This window comes from Hydra vulgaris, chromosome 11 (genome assembly GCF_038396675.1).
Source record: "Hydra vulgaris chromosome 11, alternate assembly HydraT2T_AEP".
Lineage (NCBI taxonomy): Eukaryota > Metazoa > Cnidaria > Hydrozoa > Anthoathecata > Hydridae > Hydra > Hydra vulgaris.
Genome location: NC_088930.1, coordinates 17,246,859 through 17,254,592, shown reverse-complemented (window position 1 = coordinate 17,254,592; position 7,734 = coordinate 17,246,859).

Here is a 7,734-nt window from a genome sequence, read left to right as displayed (position 1 = left end):
ACCACTGCTGCAGAATTCCTAAGTTATGTTTATCTTATTTCCACTTATTTTTAGTAGTTCAATTTGTACCATCAAAACAAGCATCAAAATCTTTGTCTTTATACCAACAGATTGTTTCATTGCGCTCGTAGAAACAACCTGTTTTTTACTTGCGCCTGTAGCTACTTTAAAATTTATCCGGGTAATCCAGTTACGAACGCTCTTTTTTAACAACTTATATGCATAAACAAATATTCTCGAGGGCGTATTAATATACAAAAATAACTTACGACTAGCGGTAATAAGTTATGACAAGCGGTAAAAATTTAAATCAAAAAGTATAAAAATAAACTATTATAATAATTAGTGATAATAAAAAATAGAGTTAAAGAAAATGATCAAGTATAGATTTAAAAAAAATGATTTGGTCTCCCCAATGACCAGATCTTCCTACTATCGAACTTTTAAGATATGAATTAAAAATAATGTCAAAAATTACTGCAGAAAAAACATATTAATGAGTGGCAAAAAATTGACTAGGATAAATTGGAGAAGTCGTTTAGTAGAATGCCAAAAAATATGTAAAGCGGTTATTGTCGTTAAGATTGATTAAATAGGCAAGTATATTAAATCTAAACTATTGCGACTTTGTGTTAATTTTTATGTACACTTAATAAGTATGAAGATGAAATATAATTTAGGTAGATTTTGTTTCCAGTTTCTTTTTTCTTTTTTAATTTTTGTTTTTAGGTGCCCCATGAAGTACTTTCGGTCTTATCACAGAGCACCGCGGAGGAGCATTTTAAAAAAAGGTCAATGTTCTAATATATATATATATATATATATATATATATATATATATATATATATATATATATATATATATATATATATATATATATATAGATATATATATATATATATATATATATATATATATATATATATATATATATATATATATATATATATATATATATATATATATATATATATATATATATATATAGATATATATATATATATATTATATATATATATATATATATATGTATATGTATATATATATATATATGTATATGTATATATATATATATATATGTATATATATATATATATATATATATATATATATATATATATATATATATATATATATACATATACATATATAATATTATTATCATTATTATTATTACTTAGTGAATTAAACGGATTTATTTAATAAAACATAACTAAATATATTTATTATAACGAATTTAAAAAATATTTTTCCGGTTCACCAATTATTCAAATTCTTATATATTCGGAATTCACATGATTTGTCAGCGTATTATATCCAAACATGAGCTTTAAACTTTATAATTTTTTTTTTGTGTTTAGTTTTTCTAACTTTTAAAGAAAATTTTCTTTATTTTTAACAAATTTTTATTTATAAATACAAAGGTTGTACTTAAGTGCCATTTATCTAACATATTAGATAAATAGCACTTAAATACAACCATGAATGTACACAAATACACACTTTTATTTTTTGTTTTTCTCTTTAGGTACCCAAAGCAGGGACGCACAGAGACTTTATGATGCCCTTGGTAGATTACTAAAATTTAGCTGGAGAACAACACCCCACCTTTAACCAACCACCACCAAAATAAATTAAAAAGTATGATTAATAAAACTTTTCTAGTATTAACGTATAAAATTTTAAGAGCTTTCTTAGCAGCAAAGTTGAAAGTAACAAAATTGTACCTAACTTTCATCTGCAGATCTGTTTTGATTAAAAGGATGAGACAGTCGCATTATGAGTCCAAATCACAAGAAAGTGGCCAAAAGTTAATTTTAAAAATTATTTCAATATTTATAATTTTTTTATAATTTAGAAAGTATATATACCCAATTACTGGAAAACATGTTTTATTTTGCTATGTTAGTAGTTTTGATATATATATATTTTTTTATACATCTTCGCTTCCAACAAGGCTGCAAGCAACCACTAATTAGAGTTGGAAGTTACTGGATGAGAAAAGATGAAGATTGTAGAGCAAGATAACGATTGACAGACGACTTAAAAGATTGCAAATTTTATGAATCAGGAAAGCAAGATGAAGGAAGCGAATTCCAAAGAACTGATGTTCGAGGAAAAAAACTAGACAAATAAGAGTTTTTGGAGCACTTAGGAATAGTCATAGAAAAAGGATGAGACTTAATTGAATGACAAGTAACATGAGAATGAATTTTAGTAGATGGCACAAGAGACGCTAGCTCTTTAGAGCAGTGCCCATTATAGTATTTGTAGAAAAGAGAAAGAGAAGCAACATTACAACAATGTGACAATGGTTTGCTGCTGGAGCAGGTCCAGCTATGTTTATAATGCGTTTTTTTACCTTGTCTAAAAGAGAAAACACGTCATTAGAAGATCCGCCTCAGATATGACAACAGTATTCCATACAAGGCCGGATTTGAGATTTATAGAGATAGAGAATGGAATCCGGAGTAAAAAAGTGTCGAGCTCGATAAAAAGATGCAACCTTAGCATATGCTAATTTTGCAACGGGTTTGATATATGGTTTCTAAGAAAGATTGGAAGTAAGAGTTAATCCAATAAGATGAAGGGTAGATGACTCATCGAGTACATTACCGTTAATAAATATAGGAAGATCTAAATTATTGCGATAACGATTGGCTGAAAAAAATTGAGTTTTATCTATTTAAAGTTGAGCCCCATGTGTGAGCCCTGATGCTGTAGCAGAAGTGAGATCATTTTCAAGCTCAAATGCCCCTTCCAAGCAATCAGAGAGTGTTGGTTCTTATCATGACAAGAATAAATGGTAGCATCATTAGCAAACAATGCCACCTTAGATGTGAGAACATCTGGAAGATAGTTAATGTAAATTAAAAGAGTATATGGCCAAGGATAGAACCTTGAGGAACCCCTAAAGATACAGAATAAGAAGAAGAGTGCTGTTCATTGAGGACAATTTTTATACTACTATTGGAAAGAAAGGATTCAATAATCTTAAAGATGTTTCCAGGTACACCGTAAGAAAAAAGCTTATGGAGAAGACCGGCATGCCAAACTTTATCAAAAGCTTTAGAAATGTCAAGAGCAATGGCCTTAACCTCTCCACCTTTATCTAATGTACGATAAAAGCTATTGGTTATTACTGTTAGCAAATCAGCTGTAGAACAAGAAGATTGAAATCCATATTGATGATCAAAAAGTAAGTTATTAGATTCAAGATAAGAGGTTAAGTGTTTGTTAATTATAGATTCAAAAACCATGCGTTCTTAGCAAATAATTCAGCTTTGTCTTTAGGTGAGGTTGCAAAGTCTGAAACATACAAGAGAGGTGGAACAACAAATTTACCCTTATTATTGATACTATTAAAAATTCTCCAAAAGTCACGAGAGCCTAATTTTTGTGATGAAATACAAGATTTCATGATCCAAGAAGGTCTTTGGCGTTAGACAAAACCTTTTTATAATGGTTTCTAGCAGTAATAAACAGATGTCTGTTTTCTGGAGAATTGTTTTGCTGATAGATATGGAAGTAATGGTTTTGATTGGCAATTACAGCAGCACAATGTGAGGAAAACCATGAAGAAGTGTGAGGCTTGACCTGGAATCGTTGAGAGGGAACAAAAGATTCCATGCCAGTCTGAATCCACGAAGTTATGTAAGATGCACATTTGTCAACAGGAAAATGAAAAATTTCTACCCAAGGGCCATCACAAAGAAAATCACGGAAAGAGTCCCTGTCAGCTTTAAGGTAGTTGTAAGAGGTATGATGATTAGGGGATTCAGATGTTGAAGAAGAATGAGATAATAGTTTTGAGAGATCAAACTGTAATCAGAAGCTCCTAAGAGTAAATGTGGAGAAACTAAGCACTGACTAGAATCAGAAACAAGACATAAGTCAAGTAGATGATTCAGGTTGTCTGGGAAGCGAGTTGAAAAGTTGACTACTTGAGTTAGGGATTGAGAAAAGCAAGAGTTGCGGGCTTTAATGTCTGCAGAGTCACTAAAACTAGAGCCAAGCCATTCAATGTGATGAGCAATAAAGTTACCGACAACAACAATATTTGCTGATGGATAAGGAGAGAGGGCTTGGTCAATATAATCAGTAATCACATCAAAAAGAATGCAGTATTGAGATGAAGGAGAGCAATATAGAACAAAGAGAGAGGCAATAGAGTGAAGTGGTTGTAAACGAAAGCACATAAAAGAATAGTCTGTAGATTTAAACTTAGTTTCCCGACAACTGAGTGAATTGTTACCAATGTAAATGCCAAGACCAAGCATGTGGCTATTGGAGTCTTTACGAATTAAAGGAAGATAACCATCAACACTAAGATAATAAGATGAGACAGCTGAGCTCAAATTAGTTTCACAAAGAGCATGTAGGTCTGGTGAACTTTGCAAGAGATAAGACTCAACAGAAGAAAAGTTACATTAAAAACCACGAATACTAGTGAATGATAGGTTTAGCGAACTTGGTGATGATGATGGTTTTTTGTATTTTATAGTTTTTGGAACTTTATTCATTTTTAAATTTGTTAAAGAACTTGACTCAAAGCATAGATGGTACTCAGTAGACTACTTAATAGCCCAAGCAATTGCCTCATTACTATTAAAAAACCCTAAGCCGTAACAAAGGACTCCAAATGTGGCCTTGACAATGCACACCAAAAATACAAGCAGGGACACCATCCATGCACAACATGGCACTGTTAATACATTGATATTTTTCAGCTGTTGATGGAATTAGCCTCTCTGTGAGCTACCATAGAGTTCGGGAAACCTGACCACCAGCCGGCCTCATAACCATAAAACTAAGTTTTAGAGCTGTACCCTCATAAGGAGATAATAGAATGTGTTGTCTAGTCATAATAACAGAGACACAAGCAAAACCCATACATTGAGTCAAGAAGATCCTGCATTAAACATCCTAAACTGGAAATAATGTATTAAAAATACATCTGCGCAAGCCTAATAGATTAAGAAGGGGTGCGAGGCTGGTCAACAGATAGAATCTGTGTACCCTTTAAGTCTTTGCCTCGGAGGCCTTCTGCAAGAAAGTAGCCGGATGCATTTTACATCTGCCAAAGATGAGTATTTTTATCGAGATACCATCTCTTGTCTTTACTCAACCAAGAGCCCCATGGCATGGGTGTTTTAAGTCGGAGTTGGCATCTCCAAGCCTTTGCCTAAAAAGGCGTATCCTACAAGGCAGCAGGACAAGAAGCAGATTGTACTGGGTTACATGTTACCAGCAGCAGGATAACCTGACCTGACAATATATATGTATATATATATATATATATATATATATATATATATATATATATATATATATATATATATATATATATATATATATATATATGTATATATATATTTATGTATATGTATGTGTGTGTGTATATATATATATATATATATATATATATATTTATATATACATATATTTATATATATATATATATATATATATTTATATATACATATATATATATATATATATATATATATATATATATATATATATATATATATATATATATATATTATATATATATATATATATCAAAATTACTTACATAGCTTAAAAAAAATTAAAAATATTATTCTTCAATAAATAGTTTTAAAAATTTAGAATCTAAGTTAACAGCACCATTGGATTTAGTTATTTTGAAGGTGATTGATGATACTAATGGATCACTTCGCAAAAGCAGATAATGATATCGGTTTTCCATTGCATTCTTTTTCAAAATTTTACATGTATGGTTTAGTCTTGCATTTCGAATATATTTATTTTGTGCTTCTTGAGCCTCTTCTGAATATATACCTATTGGGAGTTCAAAGCAATTAGAAATTTTATAACCATGCTCTAATAGCTCGTGTACAGTAGGTGGCATTATGTATCAGTTATATTTTTTAATAATCATTTCAGAAGTAGCAAAGCAATATTTTTGAAGCCTCTAAATTAAGGTGGTACCCACTATACACAGCTTTTATTATATTTTTCAGTCTAACAATAATGTTAAAAGCAACTCCTGTAATATCTGCAAAAGAATCTACATTCTAAAATGCTCTTCTGGTTGTGTAACCTGTGTTTGAGGAACCATAGCCATGCTATGGTATATCGATAACAAGACTTAGCTCACTTCTAAACTGATTCTGAATTTAATTTTTTTGCTCAATAACAGAAAGCTCATGTTCTTCTCATCTTGCCTGATATTTTTAAATTTTCATTTTATATCCTAAGTGTAGAACATACTCAAACAATCTTTTCCAACAACTTAAAGTAGATTTTTAAGAGACTTTTCATCAGGAGTAAACATTCTGATTTTTAGTACATTGTTTATCTCACTTGGCTTTGCAATACAAACATTGCACGATTGTGATGAAATCAAAGCCACGACAGCATTTACTGATTTTTCATCCAGCATAGTTAAACCAACAACTTTTTTAATTTTTATGAAACCATGCTTTTCATTACTAAAAAGATTTAGATCTAAAATATAATCTTCGAGATTTTCAATTTGTTTTTCAAGAATTATTTCTTCTTCTGCAATAAGTTCATTTGTGTCCTTTTGGTATCGTAGTTGAAGACATCTACAGAAATGCGGGCTGGTTGGTTTTAAATTATTCCGGATGTTTATATCCCCAATTCTTAACTTCAAAGGAGCTATTGCATTTTGAAATACTAATTGTTCATTTTGCATTTAATTAGTAAGGTTAGTATCATCAAATCTTTGATTGTAAATAATTTGTGAAGATCCCATCCATTTGAAGATTGAAGATTGAAGATTGTTAATAATTTTTGAAGATCCCATTCATTGTAAAGATCCCATCCCATTTTTGAATGACCCCATCCATGCCACATTTTAAATTAAATACTCCAGTTGTCACAGTTTTATCTAAATTTTGAAGCTATTCAGACCTTAGTTACCAAATTCGGGACAAAGAATGGTTAGCCATGCTCAGTAAACTACATTGTACTGCTAAACTACATGCTCAGTAGGGGTATGACAATTTTTCAACCCTGTATTTCCATACTCAATTTAGTGGAATTTTTATGCAAAAACCAAGAAAATATCAAACATTTATACTATATTTCAAAAAAGTTCACCCCCCAATTAAAAACTAGATTTATGGAATATAAGAAATGTAATTTTGCAACACATGTTCCAGTACTTTATAGAAAACCAATAAACATGAATATTTAAAATTATTTTACAGTGTATTTGACAATAAGTATTTAATGTTAAGTTTTTCTATGCTATGACATAAAGGCACTAAATCTTGCATCACTTTTACTGCACGTTCTGCACATATATTTGACCCTTGTGTTGGAATTGGTGTTTGCTCTGTGGACCGAATTGTCTTCAACAATTTTAATGCTTTTGGATGCTCATTGCATGTTTCTAATAGATGAACAAAATTTGCAGGATTGAAGTAGTGATCACCAAATCATATATCATCCCATGAGCCACAGGTGAAGTTGCATGCTGCTTGAGCAGATTTTGATTCTTGATAGCCTGGTATTAGAATGTAAGCAAGTAGAACAAAAATTACTCTCAAGTTCCATCTTGAATTGCTTATAGCAGGAAGTGATTTGAAATTCACTTTTGGAAAGGTACCTGTGCTTTTGAACTTTTTATAACAAGCTATTAAGTGATACAGGAAGTCCATGTCATCTCGCCAGCGTATCCAATTCACTTTTGTCAAAGGATCTCCGGTATTCTAAAG